At 42.5% G+C, this 20,492-nt stretch overlaps 1 long non-coding RNA gene across 1 annotated transcript in view; it reads left to right on the top strand.

The window, feature by feature from the left end:
* LOC135973835 (uncharacterized) overlaps window positions 1–10,279 on the top strand; it is a 35,488-nt gene extending 25,209 nt beyond the window's left edge. The window contains exons 2-3 of the long non-coding RNA XR_010590874.1: window positions 6,280–6,554; window positions 10,128–10,279. This is a non-coding gene — a long non-coding RNA (uncharacterized LOC135973835). The remainder of the gene's footprint in view (window positions 1–6,279; window positions 6,555–10,127) is intronic.
* The last annotated feature ends 10,213 nt before the right edge of the window (window positions 10,280–20,492 follow it).

The following is a 20,492-nucleotide window of genomic DNA, read 5'->3' as shown; positions in this document are numbered from 1 at the left end:
TCTTTTACTTATGATTAAAATGTCTGGCAGTGTTTTACTGGCAGTCACTATTTGAGTGTGAATATCTGCTTGCATTACCTCAGATGTAGGAAACTGTAGCTATATGAGAGTTTTCTATCCAAACAGGTTCCTGCAATGTGTGTACATTATGCTGGCTGAATTTAGCCATATAAAATCATGACTGGAAGGGTCATTGTTTAAAAATGTTTTCAGAACTTTGATAGCCCATTTATCAACTGATTCACATGTTTAACTAGTTTAATAGGTTTTCCTTTGCAGCACATGGGAATTTCTTTGTTTATGTTAACTGAGTGGCTGTTTCTGCAGTGGGAAGAACTGTAATTGATTGCTAATCTATTCAAATATGTGGAGTTTGCTTTTGTGATGCAGTCATATAGACCAATGCAGCAAACCCGTATTCACGCGAGTAGTCCCATTGATCTGAATGGGACCCCCGAACTGGGCTTGTAGTGATCTGGATGCGGCTTCAGTATATGTTCATAGTTAACCACAAATAATGTAATACAGTAATTTCTTTAGGGCTAGTCTACACTGGCAACGCTAAAGCGTGGCTTGTGTGGCTGCGGTGCAGAACTGGGGGAGAGATCTCCCAGCGCTCTAAGAAAACCACCTCCATGAGGGGCCTAGCTCCCAGTGCCAGTGCACTGTCTACACTGCCGCTTTACAGCGCTGAAACTTGCTACACTCGGGGGAGGGATGGGGGTGTTTTTTCAAATAACACGAAACAGCTAGAGCAAAACTCTTCTAGATTAATCTATATTAATATTAACCAAATAACAAAGTCTCATCCTTTCATGATTCTATCTATCTATCTATTGTGACAGGGTCAGGCCAGATGGCTACAGGAGAGTGATAGAAGGCAGATATATTCGTCCCAGATTAAGTAGATCCCCTTTCCCTGGGTAAGGTAACAGGGGCAGTTGCAGAACAAGCAGGAACTTGCTGGAACCAGTTAAGGCAGGTAGGCTAATTAGGACCCTGGAGCCAATTAAGAAACTGCTAGAATCAATTAGGACAGACTGGCTAATCAGGACACCTGGTATAAAAAGCCTCTCACTCCAGTTAGTGAGGTGTGTGCGTAAGGAGCTGGGAGTGAGAGGTCGTGCTGCAGGAGGACTGAGGAATACAAGCATTAACAGACACCGGGAGGAAGGTCCTGTGGTGAGAATAAGGAAGGTGTTTGGAGGAGGCCATGGGGAAGTAGCCCAGGGAGTTGTAGCTGTCATGCAGCTGTTACAGGAGGCACTATAGACAGCTGTAGTCCACAGGGCCCTGGGCTGGAACCCGGAGTAGAGGGCGGGCCCAGGTTCCCCCCAAACCTCCCAATTGACCTGGACTGTGGGTTCTTCCAGAGAGGAAGGTTTCTGGGCTGTTCCCCAACCCACATGGTGAATCTCTGAGGCAAGCAAATCCGCCAATAAGTGCAGGACCCACCAAGATAGAGGAGGAACTTTAGCTAGATAGAGTGACAATCTATCTAATACTTTCTGTTTATTTCTGTTATGGGAAAGTACTGTAGAACTTAACAACAGCTCTATAGCCTTTGTAACCAATTTAATAGAGTTATATTCCTGCTATAAAATTTGATAAGATGCTTCAGAAAACCTATAAAAAGGATCTCCTTCTCTATTAATTTCTGTAGATTTTGACAGTAATTTCCTTAGAATCCTATACATTTCTATAGAACCCTTCAACATTCCATCACTTTGGTGCTGTTGCCCAAAGAAAACAAACTTTTGCTGGGGTTATCTGTAGAGATAGTCAGAAACTCTCTGATGCAACTTTCTTCTGTCAGAAAATGCCAGTTTGTCAAAAGAGAAACATTTCATGGAAATGTATCAATATCGATGAAACTTTGTTTTGGGGGAAAATCCTGAATGGAATATTTTGATTTTCCATTTCAGAATGGCTTTTCATTTCAATTTTTTAAAATGTTGTATTAAGTAATACAACATGTACCAACGTTGAAATTGGAACCAAACATAGCATCTCACATAGTGAATGCCAGGGAAAATGAGGCAGGAACAGAGGCTAAAATAGGGAAAGAACAAGTTAAAACTAACTTGGACAAGTCAGATGTCTTCAGGTCACCAGCGCCTGATGAAATACATCCTAGAATACTCAAGGAGCTGACTGAGGAGATATCTGAGCCATTAGCGATTATTTTTGAAAAGTCATGGAAGACGGGAGAGATTCCAGAAGATGGGGAAAGGGCAAATATAGTGCCCATCTATAGAAAGGGAAATAAGGACAACCCAGGGAATTACAGACCAGTCAGCTTAAGTTCTGTAGCCAGAAAGATAACAGAGCAAATAATTAAGCAATCATTTTGCAAACATCTAGAAGATAATAAGGTGATAAGTAGCAGTCAGCATGGATTTGTCAAGAGCAAATCTTGTCAAACCAGCATCGTTCCCACAGCTCCCATTATATATTGGAACTATATTTTACGTGTTTTAAGAACGGCTTTATGTTAATTGAAAGGCAAGTTTAGTATAGCATTAATAGCCTCGATGCCATAATAATTTTGTTTTAAATTAGGAAAAAGACTTGTATCCAGGGGCCTGACAGAATCTAATGGTTCTGGGCCCACAGGAGAGTTAATCCGGCCCTGTCCAGAGTCTGTACTTGCAATGTTTTCTTGAAATGCAGGAAGAGGCAGAAGAGTTCTCCAGCTCTTAGGCAACTGGAAGCTCAGACATTCTTAGGAGATCCATCGGCATGGAGGGTCGGCTTTCAACCTGCATGCTGCTCCTGTGGCAGCAAAGCTGCTGCAAAATTCAGTCTTGTCAACTCTCATGATTTTATCGCAAGTCTCATGACATTTGGTGTGGGTTTTTTTTGTTGTTTTTTTTTAATAAGTTCCAGCTCCTGGAGTCAAGTGACTATATGAGAGACTCAGCTCTTGTTTAAAACAAAACAAACAAAAAGTATGTTTCTAGCCTTTATGGTTATAGAGAAATGCTGGAAAATGTAAACACGAAAGGCTCAAAACCAGAAGGCAAATAAAAAGACCCAAAATGTATTATTTTTTTTTAAATTCCATGATTTTTAAGACTCATGATTTTTGGGGCCTGACTCATGATTTGTGTATGTGTGAAATTGGCAATACTAAGCACAGTTCCTGTAGACTACCCCTTGATCCCCTAGTAACAAGGTTTTCACCTAACTGGGGTCCAAACTATATCCGTTATATACGTATATCCTCCAACTTGTACCCCAGGACTGGGTGAGGAGACAAGAGGATGTTCTGGAGAGCACCTGGCCCTGCCCCGTGCCTGTCTGTGGAGAGTGATCCCAACAGAGGATGCACTGCTGGTCATCCCAGGTCTGCATGATTATGTGATTCCCGGCATGCTGTGCTTGTGGCACTGCTCCAGAAGCGCTGATCTATGTAGGGGGCATCAGCAGCTATAGATCATGAGCAGCATCTCTCAATTGGAGTCTGTCATGTCTGCATCGTCCTTCTCCTTAGACAGGTGCCTTCAGTAGGCTAGAAAACGCTGCCGAAATGCCCACCAGAATCTTGTGGATGCTCTGTTTTTTGATACGGAAGTGAAAGCACAAGCAGGATGAGTTCTTCTACGTTGCTGACTCTGGTTCCTGGGAGCAGGCAGACCCAAAAGATGGCTCAGCTGAATGTGCTGGCAAGCTGGGACAACTTCTGGAAAAGTGCCTTGGGATGCACAGTCAAGTTTGCCAGGAACAAAGGGCTGGAGAGGCTATAAACACAGAGCCTGCGGGCTCGAGTCCCACAGAGCTGGGCTTATGTTGCAGTACCACCACACCCATGGAGGAACTTTCTCCTGCTTTTGGAGGGAGCTGGGTCAATGCTATGGATCCATGGCTTCCTTCCTTTGTGTTCCCTGGCCTAGGTCTGGTGGCTCGTAGAGGTGGAGTGCAGAATTTTCCCCAGTGTTAATATATTGCAAGTTCCCATTTTCCTGCAAGTCAAAATGTAATAAGGCCAGTCTGCCTTCCTGTTGGTATACAAACTTTAGCACCATGCAGTGTCCTTCACCAATAATCACAAGGACTTCACTTGCTTTCTACATGCACTGACAATTGTCATCAAAAATGCAAAGTAACAAAGTTACAAAAAATATTAGCTATAAAAAGGGGCAAAAGGACAACTCGGGGAATTACAGGCCAGTCAGCTTAACTTCAGTACCCAGAAAGATAATGGAGCAAATAATAAGCAATCATTTAGTAAATGCCTAGAAGATAATAAGGTGATCTGTAACAGTCAGCATGAACAAATTGTGTCAAACCAACCTGATAGCTTTCTTTGACAGGGTAACAAGCCTTTTTTTTGTGGGGGGGGGGGGGAGCAGTAGACGTGGTATTTCTTGACTTTAGTAAGGCTTTTGATACTGTCTTGCATGACCTTCTCCTTGACAAACTAGGGAAATACAACATAGATGGAGGTATTATAAGGTGGGTGCAAAACTGGGTGCAAAACTGTTCCCAGAACGTAGTTATCAGTGGCTCGCAGTCAAGCTGGAAGGGCATAACGAGTGGGGTCCCATACGGATCGGTGCTGTTTGATATCTTCATCAGTGATTTAGATCAGTGGTTCTCGACCAGGGGTCAGGGGCCCCCTAGGGGGCCTCGAGCAGGTTTCAGGGGGGCCTCCAAGCAGGGCCAGCATAAGAATCGCTGGGGCCCTGGGCAGAAAGCCGAAGACCCACTGAATGGGGCTGAAGTCCAGGTCCCTGATTCCCGCCGCCAGAGCTGAAGCCTGAGCAATGTGGCTTTGTGGGGGCCCTTGTGGTATAGGGTCCCAGGCAGTTATCCTGCTTGCTACCCCCTAACGCTGGCCCTGCCTTTTATATGTAGAAAACCAGCTGTGGTGGCACAGGTGGACTGTGGAGTTTTTATAGCATGTTGGGGGGGGGGGCTCAAAAAGAAAAAGGTTGAGAACATCTGACTTAGATAATGGCACAGAGAGCACACTTATAAAGTTTGTGGACGATACCAAGCTGGGAGAGGTTGCAAGTGCTTTGGAGGATAGTATTAAAATTCGAAATGGTCTGAAGAAAATAGGATGAAATTCAATAAGGACAAATGCAAAGTACTCCACATAGGAAGGAACAATCAGTTGCACACATACAAAATGGGAAATGACTGCCTAGGAAGGAGCACTGCAGAAAGGGATCTGGGGGTCATAGTGGATCACAAGCTAAATATGAGTCAACAGCATAACACTGTTGCAAAAAAAGCAAACATCATTGTGGGATGTATTAACAGGAGTGTTGTAAACAAGACCACGAGATGTAATTCTTCTACTCTACTCCGCGCTGATTAGGCCTCAATTGGAGTATTGTGTCCAGTTCTGGGTGCCACATTTCAGGAAAGATGTGGACAAAGTGGAGAGAGTCCAGAGAAGAGCAACAAAAGTGATTAAAGGTCGAGAAAACATGCTTTATGAGGGAAAATTGAAAAAATTACTGTAGGTTTGTTTTTAGTCTGGAGAAGAGAAGACTGAGAGGGGACATACCAGTTTTCAAGTACATAAAAGGTTGTTACAAAGAGGAGGGAGAAAAATATTATTCTCCTTAACTTCTGACGATAGGACAAAAAGCAGTGGGCTTAAATTGCAGCAAGGGCAATTTAGGGTGGACATTAGGAAAAGCTTCCTAACTGTCAAAGTGGCTAAACACTGGAATAAATTGCCTAGGGAGGATGTGGAATCTCCATCACTGGAGATTTTTAAGAGCAGGTTAGACAAACACCTGTCAGGGATGGTCTAGATAACGCTTAGTCCTGCCATGGTGAGTGCAGGGGACTGGACTAGATGACCTCTCGAAATCCCTTCCAGTCCTACAAGTCATGAGAACATAAGAATGGCCATACTAGGTCAGACCAAAAGTCCATCTAGCCCAGTATCCTGTCTTCCAACAGTGGCCAATGCCAGGTGCCCCAGAGGGAATGAACAGAACAGGTCATCATCAAGTGATCCATCCCCTGTTGCCCATTCCCAGCTTCTGGCAAATAGAGGCTAGAGCTATGATTTTATGATTGTAATAGTGTCTAAATTTATCTGGCTTGCTGTTCTGGATGATGTTCAGAGATCCCTATCTACATACTTTGGAGTCAACATACAGTACAGCTTGGATCCGCAAAATATTTATTTGATAAGGACAATTTTTGTGATTAGCACCTCATTTGCATGTGTAAAACAAGCTGCTATTCATTTTTTATCAATACAATCTGGCTTCTGACTAGATTTTTTGTGTTCTTGTTGTTGCACAACAGAAATGTGCTTGGAAGAAGTCCTGATAAACTGTGAATCAGAGCTCAAACATCGGCGCGTCAGAAATGAAAATGTCAGAAGCACGTGTTCTTAGGCATCTCCCTGAATGGAGTTAGACACCAGTCTACTGGGAGAAAGTCAACACAATTTGAAGGACTTGCACAAAGCCCACCATGGCACTGAAGCCTGTTCTGTGGGGACCATCCCGACTACCCGTTATGTGGATTGTGGAGACCGAAAGAGAGACTAAGCAGGAGATGGAGACACGTGTGCCTTGGTGAGTGGAGTCTGGTGTAGGGTAGACCAGGTACTGGTGTTGGAAGGAACAGTGGATAGCAAAATGCATATGGCACTCTGGCTGGGTATGTATAGGTTGTGCCTGGCTCTATTTAGCTTCATGGTTTCCCTAAACTTGAAGCTGTAGAGTACTAGAGTTTAAGGCCGAAAGGCAACGCCAGATCATCTAGTCTGACCTGCATATCACAAGCCACTCGATCCCAAGTCACCCCTGTACTGAGCCCAATAACTTGGACTGGACTACAGTATTACACAACTCCTCCTGAGGACTACCACTGGCAGGGCAGAGTAGGGACTGAGGTGCTCCAATACCCAGGGACCCTGCAATGGCAGGGAACTGGTTGGATAAGATTGACCTAGATGATCCTAGCAATGTGACCTGAGCCCCATGCTGCTGAGGAAGGCAATTCCCCTCCTCAGGGCTGGCTTTAGGCCGATTCCCCTGAATCGTGCCCTGCGCCGAAGAGGGCCCCGTGCCCTAAAGAAGAGCGCCTAACTTAGGCGCCTTTTTAATTTTTTTACTCACCCGCCGGCAGTCCAGGTCTTCGGTGGCACATCGGTGGTGGGTCCTTCACTCGCTCCGGGTCTTCGGCGGCGGGTCCTTCAGTGCCGTGGAAGACCCAGAGCGAGTGCAGGACCCACCGCCAAAGACCTGGACCACCGCTGGGTATTCGAATTGGGCCCCGCCCTTCCTAAAGCCGGACCTGCCCCTCCTCCTGCCTGCCAATCTGTCCTTCCTGATAGCAAAAAGCCAGCACTGACTTGTCTCAAACTAATCTGCGCCCCTTTATTTTTTATTTGCTGCCTTGGTGTTTTGTGGCATATTGGCCTTTTCTTCCTGACTGCCTGGTTTCAGTGTCTCCGTGTGTGGGGAATTGTGCTTGGCTGGCTGAGGAGGGTTGTAATCTGTTAACTTGTGTTACACAGCTAGCACAATCCGCCTGTATAGAGCCTGACAAGGCAGGCCCTGCCCTGAAGAGTTTACAGTTAATCTAGACAAATAACACAAGGTAGATAAACTGCATCGCTTGGGATGGGAATGGAGGAAGAGGGCTACCAAAGGAAAGGGGAGAAGAGAATGCTGCTCTTGGGGGAAGGTTACATGCCAGGAAACTGATTATTTTGATTAAAGGGTTTTTTGTAAATATTATTTACTAAACATAAGTCCACAATAACCTTTATTTTATAGCTTGTTACTAGCTGACAACTAATTTGCATCATTCTGTATTTTGCCTTTCTGAAGCTGATACGTCTTTAAGACCTGGTTAGTCTCTTTTTCTCTCATTTTCTCCTCCTGAGATAGCCCTATATAGAGGTCAAATCTATCCAGTATTTCCTTTAATTCATGCCCTACATTCTGTAGAATTTTAGTTTTCACCTGGCTTTGTGCAATGGCCTGGAGGTAAAACAATTATCATAATTATATACAGTCTTCAGAAAGTGATTTTATTATTATTGCTTAAAATGCTTGAATTTCTTTCAGCTACACCTTAACAGTTCTGACTATGTATTGTATAGAGATCCTACGATTATATATATTTTTTTTCTTAAACACTGCTCTGATACATTGGACAGATGAATATAGTATATTATGTAGCTTGAACCCCTTGGTTCTTCCTGGTCAATATTCTGTTCTCTTCTCTTCTTATGCTATAAAATCCTAACTGCTGGGAAGACAGAGTAGATAAGGTCATCTCATCCATTACTGCAGTTTTCTGAAATATAAACTAATTCTGTAGGAACAATGTACCCATAGACAGGAGCTAATTATTAAGATAGCAGCAAATAATGCAGTTCAGAAACAATTTTTGTGTTGCCATGTTGTTTAAAACACTATAAATGTATATCAACCACCGCTAAATGTGCACTCGAGCTTTTGAAGCCAGTGAATTATGATCTAAATATCACCAGGCTTAATCTAAATATTATAATATTTTCTTCTGTCTTTGACTGTAGACAGTTATCTCGTGTGTATGGCTGAGTACAAATATATACACAGAAACACACCTTTAAATATAGCTCAGGGAAATTGTGCTTCTCTTATGCTCAATAAAGCTTGCAGTTACTGCTTCTCTTTCTTCAGATGCATAAAGAAAAAGTGAAGTTGATAATTAGGTAAAAAACATAAGATCCATGTCTATAAGGCCAGCATGGCCCAGTACTACTTTTATTTGTGTGAATTTCCTGTACAAATGTTAAAGATCTTGGTGACTTAAATTGGTTGCTAGGCTGCACACAGAGAACATTTGGGTTAATGACCGTTAGGCCCAAAGCCGTCTGCTCAGTCTTGCAGGCTCTGAATGGAACAGACAAGCATGCTGGAGTTGTCAGAACTGTGGCCGACACCAGAGGCCACCTGCACTGCATGATTATTAGAACATTTCATGTCAAAGTGTTTGTGGCGTTGGAGCAAACAGACCCAATTAACAGCCCTGAAAGCCCCTCTCCAGCCAGCCATCACTAACACTCCAGATAAAATTTGACATCGTCTTTTTCCCCTCACAAAACTCTAATTAATTTAAATGGTTTTTTACTAAAGGACCGTGGCACTGCTGAAAAGGCAGAGGACCCTGCTTGGGTAATCAGCTTAAATATTAGTCCATTTCCTGCCCTTGTTGCTCCAAACTTCCCATTGGGAGACATACATACTTTAGAAAAATCTTTATCTCCAATTTCCTCTAGCTCTTCTAATGCGTGTTGTACAAGATTCCATTTCAAAGAACAGGATGGAACAGCTTGTAAACTTGGTGTAGACAGGAATCTTTAAAGTTAGAGTTGGTTTCCTTATTTGTGGGGGTGGGTTTCACATGAAAACAGTTCATCTTCTCTGACAGCAAGAGGCTATTCTTGATGGTGATAATTAAGGAGAAATCCATAGTTTTACCTTTATTTTTAAAACTCTCAAACATCCTCACTAAAATATGCACTTAGCTTCCTGTAATGGCAGCTGCATGTTCTCTGGGCTAAAAATTTAACACCTTGTTAGTATATTCAATAAACAGATCAGCAGAAATCTAAAGTTAAACCAACTATATAGATGTAAGATAAACTTTGAGTTATTGGTCTAAGCTCACACGCAACCAGTTATCCCAGATGGATGCAGCATTTGTGAACTCTCTATGTCTGTGAATGATCAGCTTTTGCCTAATCCAGAGTTCTCCCACTGAGTAGTCATTACTCAAGCGGAACTACCACTGAGCTGAATGGGACTTTCAGTTGAGTAAGGGCCTGAGCCTGTAAAGATTTATGTGTGTGCTTAACATTAAGCATGTGAGTGATCCCCTTAAGTTTAACTGAACCGTTCAAGTGCTTGAAGTTAAGTCTTTACAGGATCAGGGGCCAGGTAAGGACTTCATGATTAGGCCACTCTTCATTAACGGTCTTTTGTCCTAAGTAGTCGCCTGCTCAAGTTGATGGGGAAACTTTGTACTCTTTATGGACTCCTGTATCAGCTAGAGTGGGCAGGTGGTGGGGAAAGATCCAGCCTGCTACAGATCTCTAAATTCACAATTGACATTTCATTAGCTCAACACCCTTTATTGTCTTTTTACAGAAACGACATGCCTAGAAGCCAGGCTACCTTCCAGTCTAAGATCACATGTCATGGTCTGACCCAGCATTCTTTATAAAGCAGATTTCAAATAACCTGCATAGATGGCAACAGTCAGCAGAGATGGAGGTGGGGCTGAGAAGAAGCAATATAGCAAAGGTGTGTGTCTGTCCCAGAGGCTTGTTCATATCTGGTGTGCTACCCTTCAAAACTCCCTCTTAGTTAATTCAAGAATCTGACTGAAAACATCTGGGGCTTTAGCAGGGATTGTAAGCAGCCTTGCATTGCACACAGGAAAGACTGGTTCTCCGATGCTGGGATAATTCAGAACATAAATCTGTTACCTTCCAGAGCTATCGGGAAATGTCTCCCCCTCCTGGCGGTGCGCATGTTCCCAGGATTTACATGCCTAAATCTGGAGTTTGTAAAAATGCATTTGCCCTTAGGTGAACGTGTGTCAGACAACCTGGGCTGCTACCTTTACTTCTCGACTCAAAATCAAAACAGAATCTCTAAAGGAAGAACATAAATATTGTACTGCTACTGTGATATTAGATGCAGAAATGGCTTATGGGGTCTGTAAAGCCTCCGTTCACCCCATGAACATAATGTTGATCGTGCCAATCTGAGTATCCAAATGGAGAGGCTGGATTACCCATATTAGAAACCCAGACTGTCATTTGGGACCTGATGTCAGTGGGACTTGCATTAGGCTTCAAAGCCAGAATTTTCATAAGTGCTCAGCACCCAAAACTGGAGAGGTTCCCTCTCATTTAGGCACCGAAATAAGTGGCCAGATTTTCAAAACGTGATGCTTGGCCAGACGTGCCAATATGGGAGCTGCTGAGTGATGAGCACTTTTGAAAATCTGGCCCTTATTTAGTTGCCTAAATGGGAGTTGAGGTCTTTTGAAAACCTGGCAGTTAAGTGGCTAAGGGGTAAAATCTCCTCTTCACTAGGAAAAGGCCACTCCCAACCCTGTTGCTCCAGGAGAAGCATGTATTTGCTTCCCAATCTGCAACAATCTGTAGCCTCTCTTTTTGTCCTATGACTGCAGAGGTATTAATGGGCCATTCCACCCTAAATGATCCTTTAGAATATGTGCTAACTACATACGCTAAACGATCTGTTCCCCCTTGCGCTTAGCTGTGATGCTCAGAGTATCTTTCCCAAACCTGAAGGAGAGCTCTGTGTGGCTTGAAAGATTGTCTCACTCACCAACAGAAGTTGGTCCAATAAAAGATATTACCTCACCCACCTTGTCTCTCTGAAGCCATATGGCTACAACTACGCTGCATATTCCTCTAATCCAGTCAGTTAATGAGGTCATCTAGCACTAAATAACTAACACGAAATAACAAGGAGTCCAGTGGCACCTTAAAGACTAAGGCTAGGTCTACACTACCCGCCTGAATCGGCGGGTAGAAATCGACCTCTCGGGGATCGATTTATCGCGTCCCGTCGGGATGCGACAATCGATCCCCGAATCGGCGCTCTTACTCCACCAGCGGAGGTGGGAGTAAGCGCCGCCGACAGAAAGCCGCAGAAGTTGATTTTGCCGCCGTCCTCACAGCGGGGTAAGTCGGCTGCGATACGTCGAATTCAGCTACGCTATTCACGTAGCTGAATTTGCGTATCTTAAATCGACTCCCCCCTGTAGTGTAGATGTACCCTAACAGATTTATTTGGGCATAAGCTTTCATGAGTAAAAAACATCACTTCTTCAGATGCATGGAGTGAAAGTTACAGATGCAGGCATTATATAATAACATGAAATAGTGACATCTTGATTAGTGTGTTTGATTTTTGTATTGCATAATTACAAATTTTTTTAAATGTCACTTTGGTAGTTGCTGAGATTTCTACTTAATGTTTCTGGCTTGAATGCTACTATTTCTCCAGTGCCTCTTGCTCCTCCAACATTGCTTAATGATGAGTCACAAAAACCTATAAAAATCTGAGGGGTGGTGGGAGAAAGTTTTGAGACTCACACATCATTGGCCTACATACTCTTAAAACAGCTTTTCTATATCACTTCCACATCATAGGCAGAGAAAAAGCGGATTGAATTAAATTGAGCCATTGTAGCTCATTTTCTGTTGCCATCTTTTGTTTTGCTCTAGTTGCCATGGCAATGAAAGATCAGTTTTGATAAAATAAAATATTACAAATTGCACTGTCAGATTACCTCGTTACAGGAGGCCAGCATTTCGGACCACAGCGTTACTGAAATGAAAAGCGTGCACGCTACAGGAATTTCTGCTCTATGGAAAAATGTTATTGTTGGATTCCTTCAGGAAGGCATGCATATAAAACTCCAATTCCCTGATGAGTGTCTAGTGACTGAGACCTGCACGATTCGCATCTTAATTTTTGATTGTGGTAAGCTGCAAGTGACAGGGCTTTTATGCTTTTCTATTGAACAAGTAGGTAACTGTATTAGCAGCACTGCTATGTAGTATGGCCCTGTTGTTTCCTTTGTCCCGATACCATATTGTCTGTATTGCTTTGCAGAGGGAACTGTAAACATTACTTAAATGAACTGCCCTCTGTAGAATGGAATGAGAACACGCCCTATGCCACTATCCCCTAATGGAGACTCCTTTAGCTCAAGAGGTAGGGAAGTGGTGCTTTTGGAGCAAGAACTGACTTTTACTGTCACTTTCAAGATGAAGTTCTCAGTGTCCTTTGTGTGCAACATATGGTGACACCCATGAAGACCTAGGCATGCATGGGTTTGTCTTTTTAATGCCACTGTCACTCCTGCTTTTGCCAACTTGCAAAATTATGCCTGGTTGGAGGAATTTGTGTGGTCTGTACCAGACAGACAGGTTTGCTTCTACTCTGATTACTACAGGGCTGTTAATAACGTATCAGTAAATTGATAACTTCCCTTCTGTTGGTTAACTTGGAACATCAATATGCTTGTGTACAGTGAGAGTCTGTGTGAATCAGTAAATGGTTTGATCAGTTTGTTTTTCTTCTGGCTGGGAATATTTCTCTTGCTATCTAATCTAGAGTTGCCAGTTGCAGGAAAGATACAAATCCAAACCAAACACTGCAAGGAATTTGACTAGAGCAGAACCTTAGTTTCCATTTCAGTGCATCCCTATCTCTTGGTTTGTTAAATTCAAGTGCTCCCATTTGTCAATGTCGTGACTGCCAGGAACTCTCTCCAGCCATCTGCTTTTTTTGGTAATCCTTTGATTTTGTTCCTAGTCCATTTTCTGTCCAAAATTAAAACTGGCTTGAGGCAAACAACTGAAATAAAACCGATTGCTGAATTGATTCTCAAGAAAGAATATTAATATTCTATTTAAACTTTTGCTAAATACTTGGGACTGCATAATAAAGAATGGATTTGAGCAGCAGAACTTGAGTGGGGTTGGTACCACTACAAAAAGGAAAGTCACAACTGATTGTCCAATCCAGCAGCTAGGATACTGAAGACACGCACATTCTCATTGTAGTACAATTCGTGTCTGAGAAAGTGTCATACAGTAGCTTGGTTGAATTTCTTTTATAACAACCTACAATTTCTACGCTATGGTTAGGAAATGGTTGCAAGAGCAGTAAAAAGCACAAGAGAGAAGTTTGACTTCAAAAGTGAAGTGTAGCAAGGTGGAAGTATTGCACCATGCTTCTTCAGCCTTTTGGTGGTACCATAAGGACTTGTTTGGTCAACCAGGGAGGGCGTTGCTGTTGATGGTTATGGTTCATTTTGGAAGAAGGAGATGAGGCAATCTATGGTAAGCTGGTGAATTGCGTAGGAAATTTGTTATGGAATTGGCAGACAATAATAACAGATTCACATTAAGGCTGGGCATAAAAATGCTAATGATGTTTGGAAATTAAGCTAAAATTCACAGGACAGGAGCAAAAATTAGCTTTTGGGCAACTTGGCTTTATTCAGTAGTTTGTGAAGATGGAGGTCTATTGAAATGACATCTGCGAGAAGTTGGCTACTCTTGGAAGTTTTGCAGAGAATGCTGCATATCGTACAGAACCTTACAGGTGAAAGGTTGGCCCACCACTCTGTGCTGTGGCAGCTCGATGTTTCTGACAACTCCTGGAAGCCGGTAAGGCTCAAAGGTCTAGACCCTGCAACTGGATCAATAGGCAGGCCCAGCAGGGCCTAACTGATTTCTCTGGGACTTCACGTGGGCATAAATATCCTTGCCCACAGGGATCCAGCTCCAAACACTGGGGCCTCATCACCTAAACAAACTGCCATGTAGTAGCCATACAGTGTCATGGGTGGAGGAGACAACACGCGAGGGCTGCTACAGCAAAGTAGCATCAAGTGACCGGTAGGGGAGCGTGTTTCGGGCACTTGACCAAGAGATCTTTCTGGAAAAGAGAATGTTAAAAGAACATAAGAACGGCTGTACCGGGTCAGACCAAAGGTCCATCTAGCCCAGTGTCCTGTCTACCGACAGTGGCCAATGCCAGGTGTCCCAGAGGGAGTGAACCTAACAGGTAACGATCAAGTGATCTCTCTCCTGCCATCCATCTCCACCCTCTGACAAACAGAGGCTAGGGACACCATTCCTTACCCATCCTGGCTAATAGCCATTAGTGGCCTTAACCTCCATGAATTTATCTAATTCTCTTTTTAAACCCTGTTATAGGGCAAAGATTACAGGAAATGGTGAGGGGACATCCTAGGATGAAATAGGTTGCATGCGACAGAGTAGATTTAATAGGAAGCACTTTTGAACCCTGGCATAAAGGGTCACCTGCCTTTAGAGATGGTAACCATACTAGATAATGATGAATGTTGTGTAGTCCATGTAACTAATATTTAGTTGGAAGGGTGGTGAGAGAGAGACTATTTCTTTCCTTCTTAAGAAAAATGCATCAAGCTTACCTTGATCTGAATCCAACAGCTTCATGAGAGAGCCAAGAGCAGCAGATTAATGTTGAAATCTTACAGCTCTGTCTTATTCAAAGAAGTTGGGGTATTTTTCCAGAAAGAAGATAGTAGCCACTTCTGTTACTGGAGAGACCAGGGGGAGATCCTCTTCAAAGGCACAAAGGAAATGGTAGTTCGACATCTAATTCCCGTCTGTGCCTTTGGAAGCGTCCCCAAATTCTATGAGAGGGTATTTTTAATCATTTAATAATTTTACATTGAAAATCAAGTTAAAAATCTCTCTGGTAATTTTGGAGGGCACCATAACATCATCAGAATAATGGGGCTGCCTCGAACCAGACACAGCTGGCAGATCTGTGCCCCTTGACTTGCCGCCCGTAAACTGAGAGCTACTCTCAGATGTCCGTGTCGGGGTAATGGTAGGTGCTCTATTCTGAACATGCACATGCTTAGCACTTTTACTCTTAAATACCAATAAAGTAGCAAGAGGGAAAAAGTGCAATAATTATTTGAGCAGGGGCGACGGGAAGAAATTAGGTAATATTTTAACCAGTCTGCTGAAAAGCATTCAAAAATACAGAGATTCTGAGCCCAACCGTTCTCTCGCTGAAGTCAGTGGAGGTTTTGCCATTGACTTCATGGCAGCAGGATTGGGCCCCTTATGACATATTATTTGTTTTTTATGTGGTGCTATACATTACTTTCCCACCACTCCAAAGACATTAAGAAATCTTTTCAAAGCACATTGTGAAAACCATTGTACTGTACGTGCCTTTTAAACTGCTTATCCATCTGGAGGATAGTTTTAATACGATGTATGGCTTTCTTTTCGCTTTCCCTTCATTTTTCTTTGCTTTTGCCAAACGTTGGCAAACTCCGAATTCCTCCTTTTTATTTTTCAGGTAAAATAATGGCAAGTGCACTCAGTTGTATATTATAGGAACTGACTTACTGGAAAGATGAGTTTAACTTCCTGTCTCTTTACCAGAAGACTATTTTTTTAAATGCATTTGTAATTTCCTTTAAGCTACTTTTAAAAAATAGAGTTGTTAGGTTTTGACTTGTCATTTCATGGTAGGAATGTTCCTTTCAGCTCTCTATTCACCTCTTAATAATCAAGAGAATATAATGACAGGTTTCAAAGTAGTAGCCGTGTTAGTCTGTATCCGCAAAAAGAACAGGAGTACTTGTGGCACCTTAGAGACTAACACATTTATTTCAGCATAAGCTTTCGTGGGCTACAGCCCACTTCTTCAGATGCACCTGAAGAAGTGAGCTGTAGCCCACGAAAGCTTATGCTGAAATAAATTTGTTAGTCTCTAAGGTGCCACAAGTACTCCTGTTCTTTTTTTTCAAGAGGAATATATTGATTCTTCAGGGTCTGGATGTAGCAGCAAACTGCTTGCTAAACAATCTAACTCCACCTGAACTTTTCCACGCTTCCTTTCCTACTCTAACTACACAAACATTCAGTCAATTATTTCTTTGCCCCGTATGGTGTTTTGGCATTTTGTTAAGGGCTTTCATTCATTGATTTAGTCAGCTGGTGATTGTGCTCCTCAAGGAGGTTATTTTATTCTAACGAGACACTTTTCTTTTGGGATGGAGAGTAATAACAATGTCCTGCTCCATCAAAAGTGACTAAAGATGTCATTGGAAAATGAAAAATTCTTGTGTTTTCTAGGTGGTTTGTGGGAGATGAAGTTTCCAATAGTTTGGCTGAAGTGCTGAGAGCTGATTTACACATACACACTTGCAAAGAAACAACTAAACTGGTTTTTATTTACATCTGTAGTTATTTTGGTGCAAGACACCACGCATTTTGGATGTTATTTTGGATTAAGAGAGCCCTCTTTTGATTTAGTTTAACACCCTTAATCTGAAATAAGAATGACCGTATACAGCCAGGCACGAATAACAAAAGACGTGAATTAAAACCTGATTTAGTTGTTTTGGTGCAAGTTTGTGTGTGTGTAGCCACCGTGTTCCACAGTGACCCCACATACCTTGTTTTAAATGTTCTCAAGTGATGACACAGCCTCCTGGTAGGCTGGAAAGACGTGGGTGGGAGTTTTGAAGTAGGTGGGAGTTTTAGTAGGACATCAATGGAAACAGAGTTAGGTCAGTACTGCGCACTTTTGAAAACACCACCCGTAATGTCGTTCTGGCCTCATAGTAAGGTTGACTGGCTCTTCCATTGTGACCTTATGTGGGGTAGTTACGGTCTGGAAAATATTTAACAGCCTGAAAATAAAATGGGGAGGGGTGAATATCTAGAATGATATAAGAGAGAGACAGACACACACACACACGATTCTGAACTGCATACTCCCGTTGGTAAGCAGTTACTCAGTCCTGTTCATTCCAATAAGATTACTCGGTTGTGTAGATGCTCAGCAGTGGGAGTAAATAGTTCTCAATCTGGCCCATCGTGTATATAGCATTCAATCTATACATTGCTTATGACACACATTTGACTGGAAACTTGCAAAACACTGACTAATCTTCTAAAGAAAAATATAATTTACTATTACAAGCAAATGTACCAAAGAAATTCTGGTTTCTAGTATTTTCCATTCTTTCTGATGAGATTTAAGAAATTTGGTCTGGGTCACCAGTGGTCATTAAATATCCATAAGGTGCTAATCCTATTTTGGGGGCCTAATTGTAATGTTGCAGCTTGAAAGTGCAGGTGGAATGTGGGTAGACAGTCAAGATATTCTTCATTTCCTTTCTTAAACCACTTCATACTGTTGCTATGTGGTGTTAAACAGTTGCTGTGTTTCAGCCCAGAGAAAGCTGCAATAATCATTTGTATATTACTTTGTAAAAAGCACACACAACTACTCAGCACTGTAATGTTTTCATTGTATACGTTTGTCCTGGGTTAGCGATGCAAGGAATCATTTAAATACCTGCATGAATTTTCACTAATATCTTGTATCAGAGCGGTAGCCATGTTAGTCTGGATCTGAAAAAGGCGACAAAGAGTCCTGTAGCACCTTATGGACTAACAGACGTATTGGAGCATAAGCTTTCGTGGGTGAATACTCACTTCGTCAGATGCATCTGACGTATTCACCCACGAAAGCTTATGCTTCAATACGTCTGTTAGTCTATAAGGTGCCACAGGACTCTTTGTCGCTTTTTACACTAATATCTTGGTTTGGACATCTCCTTGGACAGAGAATAGGCCTGTCATGAAAGGCATTGCAGCATATGACAGTGTCATGAAAGAGATGATCTCTAGGAAGTATGTAGTGGAATGTAAAGATCCTTGAAAGTAAAACATGAATTTACTTTTAATGCTTTCTCCCCATTAAGTGTAAGATTTTAATGAAGGAAGCCCACAGTTTTCCAGTCAATTTCGTTCCAGATGGTGATAACCTTCTCACGACCTGTCTCAGGCATTTTGCTTTCACCTGTTAAAATAAGGGCATCTAGTTTAAAAAAAGTCTACCAACTCCATGTTGTTTTACAGGCATAAATCTACCACTTCAAATGTATGAACTTGTCAGTGAATTTCTGACACCAAGTTATGTTATTTAATGAGTGCTATTAGGTAGTTCTGTCACTTAATAGGATTGAGGGTTGGAAATGCCATGTAATATCACTTCACCAGAAAAAAATCAACAAACAGTCCTCAGTAAAAAACCTCCCATTTCTTTTGATGTCAGTAAGATCTGCTGTCACTTTGGAATGGAACCCGACAGGGCTGTTTTCACAGGGCTACAGCTGCCATTTTAGGAGTGGAGGCAAGTTATTCTTGGCAATTTTACCTCAGGGCACCCAAAAAACCTCCCTAAAACAAAATACAAAAACCCTCCCTATGTCTGAACAAGAGTGAAGAAACGTAGGATATTAAACAATCAATTTTAAGCACCTGGCGGATGATAGGATTATAAGGAATAGCCAGCATGGATTTGTCAAGAACAAATCAGGCCAAACCAACCTAATTTGCTTCTTTGCCAGGGCTGTGGCCTAGTGGATTGGGGGGAAGCTGTAGATGTGATATATCTTGATTTTGGTAAGGCTTCTGACACAGTCCCACATGATGTTCTCATGAGCAAAAGTAGGAAATGTGGTCTAGATTAAATGACTATAAGATGAGTGCACAACTAGTTGAATGACTGTAGTCCAAGAGTAGCTGTCAGTGGATTGCTGTCAAACTGGGAGGGCCTATCTAGTGGGGTCCTGGCAGGAGCCAGCCTGGGTCTGGTGCCAGTCAGTGGATGGCACCAAGTTGGGAGGGGTTGGAAGCACTTTGGAGGACAGGATTAGAATTTAAAATGACCTTGGCAAATTGGAGAACTGCTCAGAAATCAACAAGATGAAATTCGATAAAGACAAGTGCAAAGTACTTCTGTTAGGAAGGAAAGATCGAGGGCACAACTACAAAATGGGATATAACTGGCTAGGTGGTGGTAATGCTGAAAACAATCTGGGGGTTATAATGGATCGCAAATTGAATATAAGTCAATGTGATGCAGTAGTGAAAAAGGATATCATCATTCTGGGGTGTATGAACAGGTGTGTTGTATGTAAAACACGGGAGGTAATTGTCCTGCTCTACTTGGCACTGGTGAAGCTTCAGCTGGAGGACTGTGTCCAATTCTGGGTAGCACACTTTAGGAAAGATGTGGATAAAGTGGAGAGAGTCCAGAAGAGAACAACAAAAACAATAAAAGGTTTAGAAAACCTGACCTACGAGGAAAGGTTTAAAAAAACTGGGCATGTGTAGTCTTGAGAAAAGAAGACTGATATTTATGGACATGGAGAATAAGTAATGGACTCCCTCTGCAGCAAGGGCAATTTAGGGTAGTTATTAGGAAAAACATTCTAACTATAAGGGTAGGTAAATTCTGGAATAGGCTTCCAAGGGAGGTTGTGGAATCCCCGTCACTGGAGGTTTCTAAGAACAGGTTGGACAAACACCTGTCAAGGATGGTCTGGGTTTGCTTGGTCCTGTCTCAGAAGAGGGGCTGGACTTGATGACCTCTCGAGGTCCCTTCCAGCCCTACATTTCTATGATTCTGTGATAACTGGGGCAAAGGGTCACTCTCAGGCTTGCGGTCATAAAACCGCATTTAGTTTTAGGAAATAGCATTTTTTACAGGTTCAGATGTTAACTGGCCATTACTATTGTGGTTTATATTAGGATTGTCCCACCTAAATGCAGGGTCCCATTGTGCACTGTGCCAATAGTAAGAGACACTCCCTGCCCTGAAGAGTTTACAATCTAAGTAGACGAGAGGTGGGTGGGGAAACAGAAACCCTGAGGGGTGAAGCCAATTGCCCAAGGTAGCACAGTAGGCCAGTGGCAGAGCTGGGACTAGACTCCAGACTCCTCATCTGATGCTCTGTCTGCTCGTCCATGCTGCCTTTTTAATGGAGCTCTTCAAAAATCCCATTGTTAATCGCAGGCACATTGAGGGCTGAGCACTTCCTACGAGATGCTGAATGAGTTCACCTCTCATAGAAGCCAGTAGAGA

The sequence above is a fragment of the Chrysemys picta genome, chromosome 10 (assembly GCF_011386835.1).
Source record: "Chrysemys picta bellii isolate R12L10 chromosome 10, ASM1138683v2, whole genome shotgun sequence".
Taxonomy (NCBI): domain Eukaryota; kingdom Metazoa; phylum Chordata; order Testudines; family Emydidae; genus Chrysemys; species Chrysemys picta.
This window is presented reverse-complemented; position numbering and strand designations above follow the sequence as displayed.